Genomic DNA, 12,170 nt, shown 5'->3' with positions numbered 1-12,170 from the left:
TAGCAAACGTTCAACAAACGCCGACTAGAGCTTGTGGGCGTCTGGCTGGACTTGATTCTTAGGAGCTTCTTTACTAAATAGCTTCTCTTCCCGTTCTCGCACACGTGGCAACTTGCGTGTCGTTTCACTTCAGCCGGCCGGAATGATGCACACAGAAAAAAAAAACTTTTCAAACCCGACCGCAGGTGGGATGAACTCATATAAAAAAGGTACAGAAAGAAACATCGAATCAAATCGAATCGATCAATCAACGTGTATTGCGTTCCACAAAACGGAAAACACTCTTGTTGATTTGCTGCGTTGCGTTGCTACAGGTGTACTTTCCAATCAACTTCCAATCGACAACCGACCGGGTAAGTTTGGATCCCCATCAGCACGAAACAATGTTGATGAGCAGCCACCCGAAAATGGGTGCAGCTCCGCTTTCGGGGCGTGTTAATTGAATATATTTTCCAACCCCCCAAACCAACCCTACCGTAAAATCAGGAACGATAGGGAAACATTGCCATCCTCAAAAAAAAAACAATCCTCCCCAAAAAAAGGGAACCAATAAAAAAGAAAGCTTCTCTGTTGAACTTTTTCTCTTCCCACCTTTGTTTTCACACGCTTTCCTTTGGGAAGGTAGAATGCAAAAAAAAAATGCAAAAAAAAAACACGAAAAAAAACGCTGGCAAAAAGTTTCTCGCTAATCGATGTATTGCCGCCGAACATATCGGAACCGCGCCACAACACGCGTAACGTGGTTGTTTGTACGCTTTTCCCTGCTGCTTTTTGGTATTGCCTTACCGCATCACCGTTACGATGCCCGGCGTCGAATGATTAATGAGGTATGGTGCTGTAAATTTATATATAAAATTAAAATTGATTGATTACATCAAACACCACCGGCAGCTATTTGGGCATGCGGACCGTTGCGGAAAACCCATCAGTAGAGCGCTAAAGGAAGCTAAAGGAAGCTAAAGAAAGAAAAAAATAAAAACGCAATGTGGGAAGCAAAATTGACTACCCTGGTAGCGCAATTTTCGCGAGCTCAAAATTTGCCACCAGCAAACACAACCAAAAAAAAAATACATCGCACACACCCTTCGCACAACGCCCCTGTGTATGTGAAACGAATGACGGACGACGGAAGAGATGCCTGATTGTTGATGGTTGATGGGAAAATAGCAACTTCGTCGACACATGGGTTCCCTTGTTCGCCGGTTTGCCGTCCCCAAAAGTCCCCCCCCCCCCCCCCCCCCCCCGGACAAGCGTAACGCACACTGGGTGTGATGTTTTATGTTTCCTCTGTTCGGCTTTGTGTTCGTTGTGACTTCCTCCTTTTTTTTATTCCTTTCTTCACAACCTCAACCTGGCCTGGCTTGTGTGGGTGAAGGTTGCAAAAACCATCCTCTGATGACGGGACGTTATCGATCACAACATTCGTCCAATCTGAACACATCCAAAAGCTTGTCGGAGTTGGAAGAAAAATGAAGGGAAAGCATAAAGAAGAAGGAAAAAAACGGATTCCCACCGACTCCTGCAGGACGGAAGCCTCCGGGGCGTTATGGTTCGTTAGAGAAAAGGGAGAAAAACGCGAACCGTTTATGCTACAACAGCAAGCGTGAATGTTTTCCCCCGCAAACCGCACACTGCCACACTGCCACAGGAAAAGGGTGCCACCGGGTAAGGGTGATATTTATGTTTGATATACGATGACATTTCTGCCCGGTGAGTGGTCACTGGGAGTTGTTGCCTCGGCCGGTAAAGGGATGAACAGCTTTTTGTGGATTCGGTTCCGTGCTGCACCTGATGATGGCCTGTTGATGCAGAAGGTTGCCGGCCACGGCGGAAGGATGGACCGAGTATAACTCACCCCGAGCGCCGTTGGTTAAGCTCGGTTACATCCGACATTGCTGAGCCGACCAACAATGCCAATCTACAAGCGTCCATCGTGCGGCGTGTACACACGTGGTATTATCTGGCGAACAAACGGCATCGAATCGTAATACCGGTTCGTGTTTAATCTGGTCGTGGAGAAATCGCTGCAACTGCGTTTTGCGTGAAAATATGCAATGCACCAGTATGATGAGAATATCACACACACACAAAAAATGCCAATGGGGCAAAAGGTGGAACAGTGGCTAGGCAGTGGTTGCGGACTGGAACAAGCGAATTTAAGTGTACCGGACGTCGCTATTTATCCGGAACCAGCTGGTGAATACTAGTAGGTGCTCATTGTGAGCATGATTGAGATTTCATTTGCACAGGATTAAATAAGAAATATTTCCGTTTTTACAAACATTTTCCCGCATTCCATGCCGGGATGCGATTATACGCTTTACTCGATAGTGGATATGAAGCTGATAAAAGTTTGTAATGATTGTAGTTACATTTGTTTTGAAACATCTCGCTTAGGGGCAATTTAGAGTTGGGAATTTTAAGTAAATTTTAGAATACTCCATACTCGTTTTCATGGGTTATCTAGTTTGTAAAAACGATGCATGTTTTGCAATTTTAAACTCTGCTCAGCGGAATGTTATGCCTGATTTTTCAGCGAATACTTAAGTCCATGGGAGATAATTGAAAAATTGCTTTTATTTATTGTTTTTGTACACTACCATTGTTTTCTGTTTTCCCTAGATTCCTTGAATTTATTTAATGGATGAATTGAAAAAACGTTATTGAAATAGTTGTTTTATTTTAGCTTTACACCTAAGCCCGTTGTTTTTCAACAATGGCAAACAAAGTTTTACAATGAAGGTTTTGACGCATAGGAATAAAAATTTCGGTAAAAAAATATCAACATTTTGAAGTGGTTTTTAAAAAAGTTGATTTAGATTAAACGGAAAAAAAACTTAAGATAAGCGAATAGGCGAATTTGTATTAGAATGCATGGCGTAGGCGCTTTGCAGTCGAAAAAAGAAAGGAAAATAAAGTATTAAATTAACATTCTCCTTATGACACCCAAAAAGGGGAAAAATTGCACAAAAAAGATCCGTTTAGTACTCATTCCACGATTCATAAATTGACTTAAAGTGTTGTGGTAAAATTACAATATTCACATCAAACACATTTTCTCAAACTGATAAACCGCTGCAAAACAAAATCTGCTCTCTTACTTTCGGCTTCCAAGAACTGCACGAGTCTAGGGCTGAAGCACAACAAACTGCTAAACCAACTCTCCGATTACTTCCCCGAAAACAAAAGACACGAATGGTAGCAAAAACTAGCAACATTCCACTAGCTGCGTGCTCATGTACAGCACTCACTGAACATTACGTCCCGCAAGCGTGTCTGTACCATGATAATTTTCATATTTGTACCGTGGTTGGCGCTCTGTTGACGTGGCGTGGAATTTTGTCATGTTGCCAAATATCTGCTATCATCGCATGTTTCCACCTTAGCCTGGTTGTGCTTAGTCCCTGTGATTGAATCGCAACTGCTACTAGAATCTGTACCGAAATTACACCATTACCATTCTTCATCCTCATTCGTGTCTGTCACGTTGTGTTCATCCTTGATGCCAGCCCGTTTTAGAACAACCGCAAGTAAGCTTTTTGTTGCGCGAACTTCAAGGTTTCACCCTCGCAACAACATCTGAGTTGTGAAGCGCAGATACCACACTAGCTGCTGGAAGGAAAAGATGCTTCAAGATGGTTCATAGTTGTACACAATGCTTCTTAGAACTCACACACTCTCTCTCTCTCTCTCTCTCTCTCTCTCTCTCTCTCTCTCTCTCGCTCTAGTTCGTTAAAGTAGTCAGACTCACAAGAACTTGTCTCAAGCCGCAAGGCATTCAGCGATGCACGATGAAGCAGAAAACTGGGCTACAACTTTTCCAGCCTTGCCTAACCCAATTCGGCTGCCAGAAATGTGTATACGTATATATGTACATATTCGTAACATGTCGCGGTAGTGTTCTCGAACGTCTCAACCGTCTCGTGCTTCATTTCTTCCCGCAGGGACTTCCCTTGTGGAAGTTGTTTCCCGATTACCGGTACTAGACAGCTGGAGCAAACTTTTCCCTTTCAACAGAATGCTTCCAGCGAGTTGCTCAAATTTGTTGATTCACCAAGGCTGATGATTTTAAATGTCAATTTTCAATTAGCATCCTTGGCAGGGGGGCACAGTCTTCGAGTACGGGACATTACGTGCCAGCGTGGGCATAGCTCGGAAAAGCTGCGTGTTGTTATCATACAACCCGGTTGGTACGGACTGTGAGAAAAACACATTTCCTCACGTTTACGCAAGATAACACGATATGAATGGCAAGTGATGGTGAAACCGTGCCATTCCTGTTACAGCAACAAGCAGAACTGTTGGGTACTGCCGTCACGATAGATATCGGGTGTCGAAGCGTATCCTTCACTGGTGGTAATGGTACGTGTCGAGGTTGAGGTCTTCTTTAATTATCGTTCACCTTGAAAGTGAATGCTAAGGCGTGCGCTTTGCATCATAGTTAAGAGCGAATCGCGTAAGAATGTTGTTTCAAATCATGGTTCAGCTCGTTTAAAAGCTCTACTTGTGCTTTTTTATGCAAATCAGCATCTTTCTTTCAAGCCTGTCAAAAAGGCCTGACTAAAAATCAACAAACGAACGCATCAGTCTGGAAGACGATTAGGAAATATCTTCAATTTATCTTCTACCAACGTTTGGTACAATTTTACGCCCAATAAAAACTTTTCTTACAGCTAAAGCATTACGAAACAATGAGAAAAAGAAACACGAAAAGTAGAATATTTAAGGGCTTAAAAACACAGACCAAATCAACAATCAAACCATCAGCACAATCAAAACTACGGTGGAATGATGATGGGTAAAAAAAAAGAGGAAAATCCTCGGCCACCGTTAAGGAAACGCATTTCCGAACCATTCAATCGCGAAAGAAAACAACACTGTTTGCTTTCTGTTGATTTTACGGCCAAACTTGATGCTTTGCCGCGTGAATCCATCGGGTAAAGGCAACAAACAACAAGTTGTTGGCAATCATCGTTTTAAACGTCCCACCCTGTTTAGCCGCTGGATGGCTTTTTGATTTTCAACAAATCGCTCCTTCCGCCCCAAAGTGGCCCAAGTCTTTCCGCCAAAAACCCGTATGTTTAAGTGCTTCGTTGTGTGTGTGCGCAGATTTTCCACCTGTTTTTTCACGTTTTCTTCTTCCTTTTCGTCATTTTCCCCAGGTGAACTTTATGCTCTTCTACCTTCCTCTACCAGCCCCGCAAACCAACCGTCCACAAGGTGGCCCATCCGGCTGCAAGGCAATCTGTTTAAACTTTTCTTGAGCTTCTCTTTGATGCTACACAATCTGCGTTTGGCGATGGTAAAAGTTTTTTACGCGTGCTTCACTGTTTGTTTGCCATTTGCTGTCTGGGAGCTTTGCAAGTGAAATTGAGCGATTAGAGCAAAATGGAACATGCCAGTAACGAATTGACTTTGCACCGCGCCCTACGCCCAGATTTCGATCGTTTCGACCTTCGGCACAGATTGAAACATTTCATGGAATTTTCTTTATACGAAAGAAAAAACTGTCATCAAAGATGCTAATGAAGCTACATTTACGGTCGCCATAAGAAGCGACATTACCTTGGGAAGAGCATTCGGTACAGAAATAGAACACGATTCTACGACTGCACGAGGCAACCGTCAACAGGTGGAGGTTACAAAAATACTTATCGTTCCAGTCAAAACATCGTCCCAAAAAATCTATTTTAAAAACTGCTGCAAGAGAGTTTTCGGGGTAAAACTGTATTTTCTGGACACCGTAGAGAAAAAAAAAAAAACAAATCCAATCACATAAATAAAACTCTCTCAAAAGTTATTTTAACCGAAAAGTGTGGAAAATAAAAATCAAATCATTTCCGATTCTGTCCCGAAACCGACAAATCTTTCCATGAATATTTGACCGTTTTCCGGGCTGGTAAATCATTCCAAAACCGCTCCTTCAAACAAACAAAAAAAAAAAGAACGGAAAAACTCCCTTCCCTTCTTTTGTACTAACCTTTCGTTTTTCTGTTCCTTCCTTCCTCTGTGTCACAGTTCGCTTTTCCGATGGTACGAAACTGTATCAACCGATGACGATGACTTTTGGACTCGCTTTTTTTGCAACAGCTCGAACCGATTGCTCCAACGATGCGATAAGAAGGAAAACAATCACCTCCAATCATTCGCCCTTTCCTGAAACGCTGATCGTTGAAAGGTTTTCCTCGTCGTCGTCATCGAACGGTTTCCTGATGCGTATTGAACGCCACAGTAAACCGGTTGCTACGCACAATTTATAAGTACACTATGGGACGTGAAAAACAGGGAAACGGAAAGGGGAAGAGGAACGCTTCAAGGATGCGGAAAAGAAAACTCCAAACTAAAACAAAACGCAACGGACCGAACCGTAACACAAACAGCCGGCAGGAAAATTCTTCACTAACGAATGGTTTTTCCAAACGAGGGTAAGAATCCCTTCGGTTGGTTCCACCTTTCCCTGATTAAAAGTGTTTGCGGGGTATTCAGAGGGGAAGGTTGGGGGGAGAGGGACAAGGAGTTGGGTGAGTTGCGCTATCGGTTTCTTTTGTGAGCCAAGATTCAGTCACAATAGCACGCGTAGGCACCACCCGCACACGCACTAAACGGTGGCATTTTGTTTATGCTAACGATCTTGGTGGCTTCGTCGGTTACGCACACACAGACACACAGTCACACATACAAACACACACACCAGCGTGCAACAATTTGTGCGCCGGAAAATCTTTCCCATTTTGGAGTAAATCTCTGTTTGTGTGTGTGTGTGCGTGGCCATGTTTCGGTGTACTTCGAGAAGAGCTTAAAGCAGCAGCAGCAGCAGCAACAACCATTTGCTCCGTACGCTCAAACGGTACGGTTGCAATCAAATTTTACACTCCACCGCTTACAGTTTTCCATCTTTTTTTTTTTTAGTGAATATTTTTGTTTTTCCTTTACTTTTATTTCACCATTTCGCAGGACACCGCAATGAGGTAAGACCGGTCCAGTACACGATTACAAGGGTACTTTCCAACTCAAGACGCTGGGACCACTGGATCTGGGCTGGTGTTTTCTTTTAATTTAGCTCCACTTTTCACTTCAAACATTCCGCCCAAATGGTCCGTGTGGCAGGTTATTATGATCATTACATGAACTTGCGGTACGAAGAGCACTTTGTGTTTCAACCGCGGTGCCATTTTTACAGTGCTTAATGGTTTCTCTTTTTTGTTTTTTTGTTGTTGTTTTGGTTTGGTTGTTGCAGTTATTTGCTTTCACTTTACTCGGAACGATTTCAATTCTGTTGCTTTGCTGCTTGTCACTGTTGTTATTGTAGCAGACTTGCGACTAGCAACACGATGACACGCGGTGTTGTTCTTTTTCGGGGTGTTCCTGTTGCGTACCGAATGCATGTTTTATACACTTGGCTCGGTTTTTGTAGAAAATTTATCGTACAACAACACCGTTCGAGTGCCGTACACGCGAAGAAAAGCTGTACGAAGAGCTTAAGACAAGACGCTGAACTGATTTATTTGAAAATTGCTTCACACGATCGTGGGCGGGACGGTGCGCAAAGTGGGCGACGCGTGTTGACAGATTTTACACGTGCGTTGGAAAATGGTTTGCACTTATTCACCACCAACCTACCGTTTCCCACACATTCGTCAACACCCCGGTGTTTACAGCCGACCGCAGGACACGTTCATACCATAAATCAACTCACACAGCACACGTACACAAATTTGGTGCGCCTGCCAAAGCTGGGTCTGTGGCGGTTTCGCTTGTAACGCTTTTACACTTTTCCACCTTTTTTCCTATGGAGGGGTTTTTGCTCCTACCACAGCAGCGTTACGATGAGTTATGAACTGGGCTGGGAAAACACACGCGAGTAAGAAAACGATGCCAAACACATACACATACAGTCACACAGACAATACGCCACCAGCACATCAGATTGCGAACAGATAAGTAAACGGAAGCCGTTACACCTCATGCTCAAAGACTCAATTTTCACCGGTTACAGTGCTTTTCTTTACAGCGAAAGACTGTCTGTTTCTTTTCTGCCAAAAAAGCCACCGCCAGTGCGCCTGAATGTATGTGAACCGCGGTACATTATGCGCTACTGCGACATTAACGCACGAATGTTGAGTTGTTTGCCGTTTGCGACAACCCGTTTCCTTTTGCACGCAAAGCCACACAAGCAACACTTTGCTTAATCACTTAATCCATATTATTCCTGCGTGCTCGATACACCCACTACCTAGCAAAACTTGCCTATTTCTGGTGGGTGTTTCTAGCTAAACCCCGTACGAGTACCGAGCTGTTATTGTATGTCGTGTTCACTTTAACCATTATTGCTTACCGGAATCGCTCGCAGTTCGTTACACGAGTACGGAAGAAAATCGGATTATGCTCCCCTGGTTGTTACTGTTTGGTTGGGAGTTACAGATACAGGCTACGCTGGCGGACTGGCCCGTGTTCAGCAAGACGGAACACCAGCTGTCAAAAAATTGCGTTTGCGAACAGAACCGACCGGCGAGACCGTATCGGCGAATGTTTCGACGTCAACTGACAGCTGGTGGAGGAAAAACAACTCGTTGCTCGTTTCCGTCGTGCTGCGGTGTGATGGAGTTTTCCCGACCCCGAACCGAACAGCAGCCGAACACGAACACAACACTCCTTCTGCGTTGCCGAAACCGCTTTTTCCAGACGAACATTTTTGTGCAAGCGTTTCACAGCCCACTCGGGGGATGAGAGTGAAACGCTTCAGAAGGGAGCGTGTGTTTTTTTATTCGCACTTGTGAGAGAAAATTTGAACCGTACACCGGTGTATTTCGATTTGCTCACGCATTGCGCATGTCGCTAGTGAAGCGTTTCCTTTCGTTCATTTGTTTTGGTTCATCGCGAGCAAAACATTTCACCGTGCGTGAGAAAGCAGTGAAAATCTACTCATTTAGGATGGATGACATTCAAAAACATTTTCGAAGAGGAGAAAGTGAACATTTAGTGGTAAGGGTTGAACATTTTCGAAAAGTATCGCGTAAATATTACTGAGTGCATAGGTTAGTATTTTTCGTTATTTTTATTAAGTAAAAAAATGTAATAATTCGGTACAAAACACCCTTCCAAGGCGAATTTAAACTCAATTAATAGAATGTTTTAAATTTATGTTAAAAATTGCATACTTTTAAGTTTGCAAGTTTGCAGTTTTTCTTTTCCAGCAGTAGGCAATAGTTAAGTAAAATCGTGTGTACAGTACAGAACAGTAACTGATGCAATTTAATCCGTGTTTAAATTTTAAGTACTCCCCTCATCCAACCCTCTCAATCTCCAAAAAGCAAACGTCCCAAAAATCCTTCCCTCGCATGAAAAACCACGGAAGAAAAGCAACACACATGCAATGCATTATCGCTGTGAAAAATCGTCCTTCCTCTTCGACACATAAAAAAAAATTATCATTCATCCCGTTCTGGTTCCCCGTAGGCAGAACGATAAGCTCTTTTTTATGTCACGAGAACACGAGTAAATAATTTCAATCACAGCTTGCAATCTGATAAAGCAAACAAATCTCTCCACACCATGCCCGTTTATCGCAGGGCTAGGGTAATAAAACACCATAAACAAACAGCGGGCCCGAGTGTGGAGTGGCGTAGATTGCCTGCATCGTGGCGATGCAAGCAAACGCGCGTGCATCATATATTTTATAATTCAATAAATAAGCTTTAAATCCCTGGTCTGGTGTAAGCTTCGATCCCTTCCGTGGGGAGGGATGGGTACCGGGTGCCCTTTTGCCCTCTCTGCTCAACAGTACTTAACACCCTGTGTGTGATGTACGTGTGTGGTGAGTTGACGCCGATCACATTGATCATTATCGTGTGTGTTGCATTGCTTCATGAGTGGTGCCTGTTCTGAGTAGGTTTGCCTGTGGGTGGGTTGTACTGATTGGAAAGCATTTTTATTGGCATTTTGCATGCGATAAAGCTTTGTTTGATCGTCGCGAATACATCCTGCCAATGCCAATCGCTGTTGCTTCGATGAATGATACATTCAATGGAGACGCCTGGTGGTTTATTGAATAACTCTGCGACGGGTGAAAACCCGTACAGTCAATTTATTGTAGAGAGTTGTAAAAGAACAATTTTACTATCACAACCGCACGAGTGCGTGTGTGAAATGCTTACAATTGCATCACAAACAAACTGTCATCAAAAACTCGAAAGCTCAGCTCAGCAGCCAGAAGCAGCTGGAGACAAACGCAAGCGACCGTAGTTTTCCGATGTTTAATAGAATATTGCGCAGGCAACCGAATGTCAAAAACCACCGACTGACATCGATGAGCTTGTTTTGAAAACGGTCGTAGGCTTTGTCAAACGACGGACCATTGGCGGTGGTTTTAGCAAAAAACCGCAGAACCAGTTACGCAAATCGTATTGTTTCGAAATTTTCTCAACCACTTCGTTTGCGGTGGCATAAATCGGCATGCGTTTTACGCATAATACCCGCCCGATGATAGCTAGCAGCGGTGCGTGTGTGTTGGTTAAATAAAACAGTCAGCCAAGAAGAAGTGGAAGGTAAACAAAACAAAACAAAAACGGCTGCTAACACATGATGCGATTCTCTGGATGCCGAGAACACTGGATAGGATGGTTTTTTTTGGGAAGGAATGGGTTTATTTATTAGGAAAAAAAAACTTTGCCTCTGTCCGACATTTGAGCTGGAGCTGCAAAGTTACACACAAAAACAAACACCACCCGAAATGGTTGGTTGTGTTGTGAGTAAATAATATTTTCCACACTCCATTTCACTGTAGACACATTTTTGAACGATTTAGCTGCTGATCGACCGCGTGAATGTGTGTTTTGGGTGTTGGGTTTTTAAACATTTTTTATCTTCTCTAGCAAAGCTACACCACAAGCCAACAAATTGGTGGCGGTTTTGAATTCAATAACGAGTACAAAACGTATATTACAGCCGATTTCGCATATTTAATGAATCCCCAATGGCATTATGGCACCTGGCTTCAGTTAGCAATTGAATCAACAGTAACCATTTCCTGCCTGTATGAGAAAGTGTACGAAATCAACTGCCACCTTTATATCCAACAATTTATACTTCATTTATCCGTTCTGTTAATACTTACCTTCAAAGTGAGATCAAAACTTATCCCTTTCGAAATCGGATCGGAACGTAAGCAAGCGCGAGTTTATCACTCTGATTTGCTCACCAAACAATAAACGCGTTACCATTATCAACCTGACAAGGAGAAAACCTCCTTTCGTTTGCTCCCCCACCTTTAGCAGGCTTTTTTTCAGAAGAAAGCACCAAACGTCGCTCCCCCCGGCCCCCCGGTGCCGCGACACCATTCGGTTGGAAAAACTTCTCGAAATTCCTTTGCCCAGTCCAGGCCCGCAGACCCGCAGGCAAGCAACAAAGAAATAAAACCCATTCAACCCCCGGCCAGCAAAAGGATATCTTTCGGAATCCTAACCCAGTACCCGGGGCAATAAATTCTTGCTTCTATCCGAAATCGTTTAATAGCTAGGCGCTTTCCACCGGGTTTTATCCGCCTGCCAATGGTACCGACCAACAGAAAAAAAAACAACAACAACAAATAAATAAATAAAATGGCTAAAACTGGCTTTCGGAAGCGTCAATGATTCAGCTTTGATTTCACCTCAAAAATGCTACCGTTGAGAAAGCAAAACAAAAAAAATACAATGAAAGGAAGTTAAGGCTAAGCGGGATAAATCACGCCCCGAAAACAAAGCCAAACATGCGAAACATTCGGATTTTAGCGTTTTGTGTTTGTTGTTTCCTTTTTTCCTTTTTCTCTCCTTTTTTTTTCTTTTGCCTTCAATGCCATCATACCTTCCTATCATCTCCACTTCCCCGGTGGTCCGTTTCTTAAAATCATCCATTTTCTTCTACGTACAGTTTTGGTACGGCGAGGGGGCCAACATGAATCATAAGCAACTTTCGATTTCATTTTTTACTGCCCTTGGCTTCCTCTCTTCCAACCCTTGCAAATGCTTATGGTATGTTTCGCTTAATCCATAAAAAGGAGCGAAGATTCCGAAACTTAGTTGGATGGTGCTGGTATGTGTGTGTGTGTGTGAGGTAGTAAAACAATAAAATGTTTTACCAAGCATAACTCTTCGAGAGTGCGTGCGCGGAAATGATTGAGAATTGGCAGATCG

At 43.3% G+C, this 12,170-nt stretch overlaps 1 protein-coding gene across 4 annotated transcripts in view; it reads right to left on the bottom strand.

The window, feature by feature from the left end:
* LOC125761057 (hemicentin-1-like) overlaps window positions 1-8,538 on the bottom strand; it is a 104,120-nt gene extending 95,582 nt beyond the window's left edge. For 2 of the 4 annotated variants that reach the window (XM_049421839.1, XM_049421842.1), the window contains exon 1: window positions 8,336-8,538. The gene's annotated coding sequence lies outside the window, so the exon portion shown is untranslated. Of the gene's footprint in view, window positions 1-5,980; window positions 7,601-7,620; window positions 7,844-8,335 lie in introns of those variants that run through there. The other 2 variants (XM_049421841.1, XM_049421840.1) reach the window with 2 other exon arrangements.
* Window positions 8,539-12,170: the final 3,632 nt, after the last annotated feature.

Source organism: Anopheles funestus, chromosome 2RL (genome assembly GCF_943734845.2).
Source record: "Anopheles funestus chromosome 2RL, idAnoFuneDA-416_04, whole genome shotgun sequence".
Lineage (NCBI taxonomy): Eukaryota > Metazoa > Arthropoda > Insecta > Diptera > Culicidae > Anopheles > Anopheles funestus.
The sequence above is the reverse complement of the archived record's forward strand: the minus strand, read 5'-3'. Positions and strand labels throughout refer to the sequence as shown.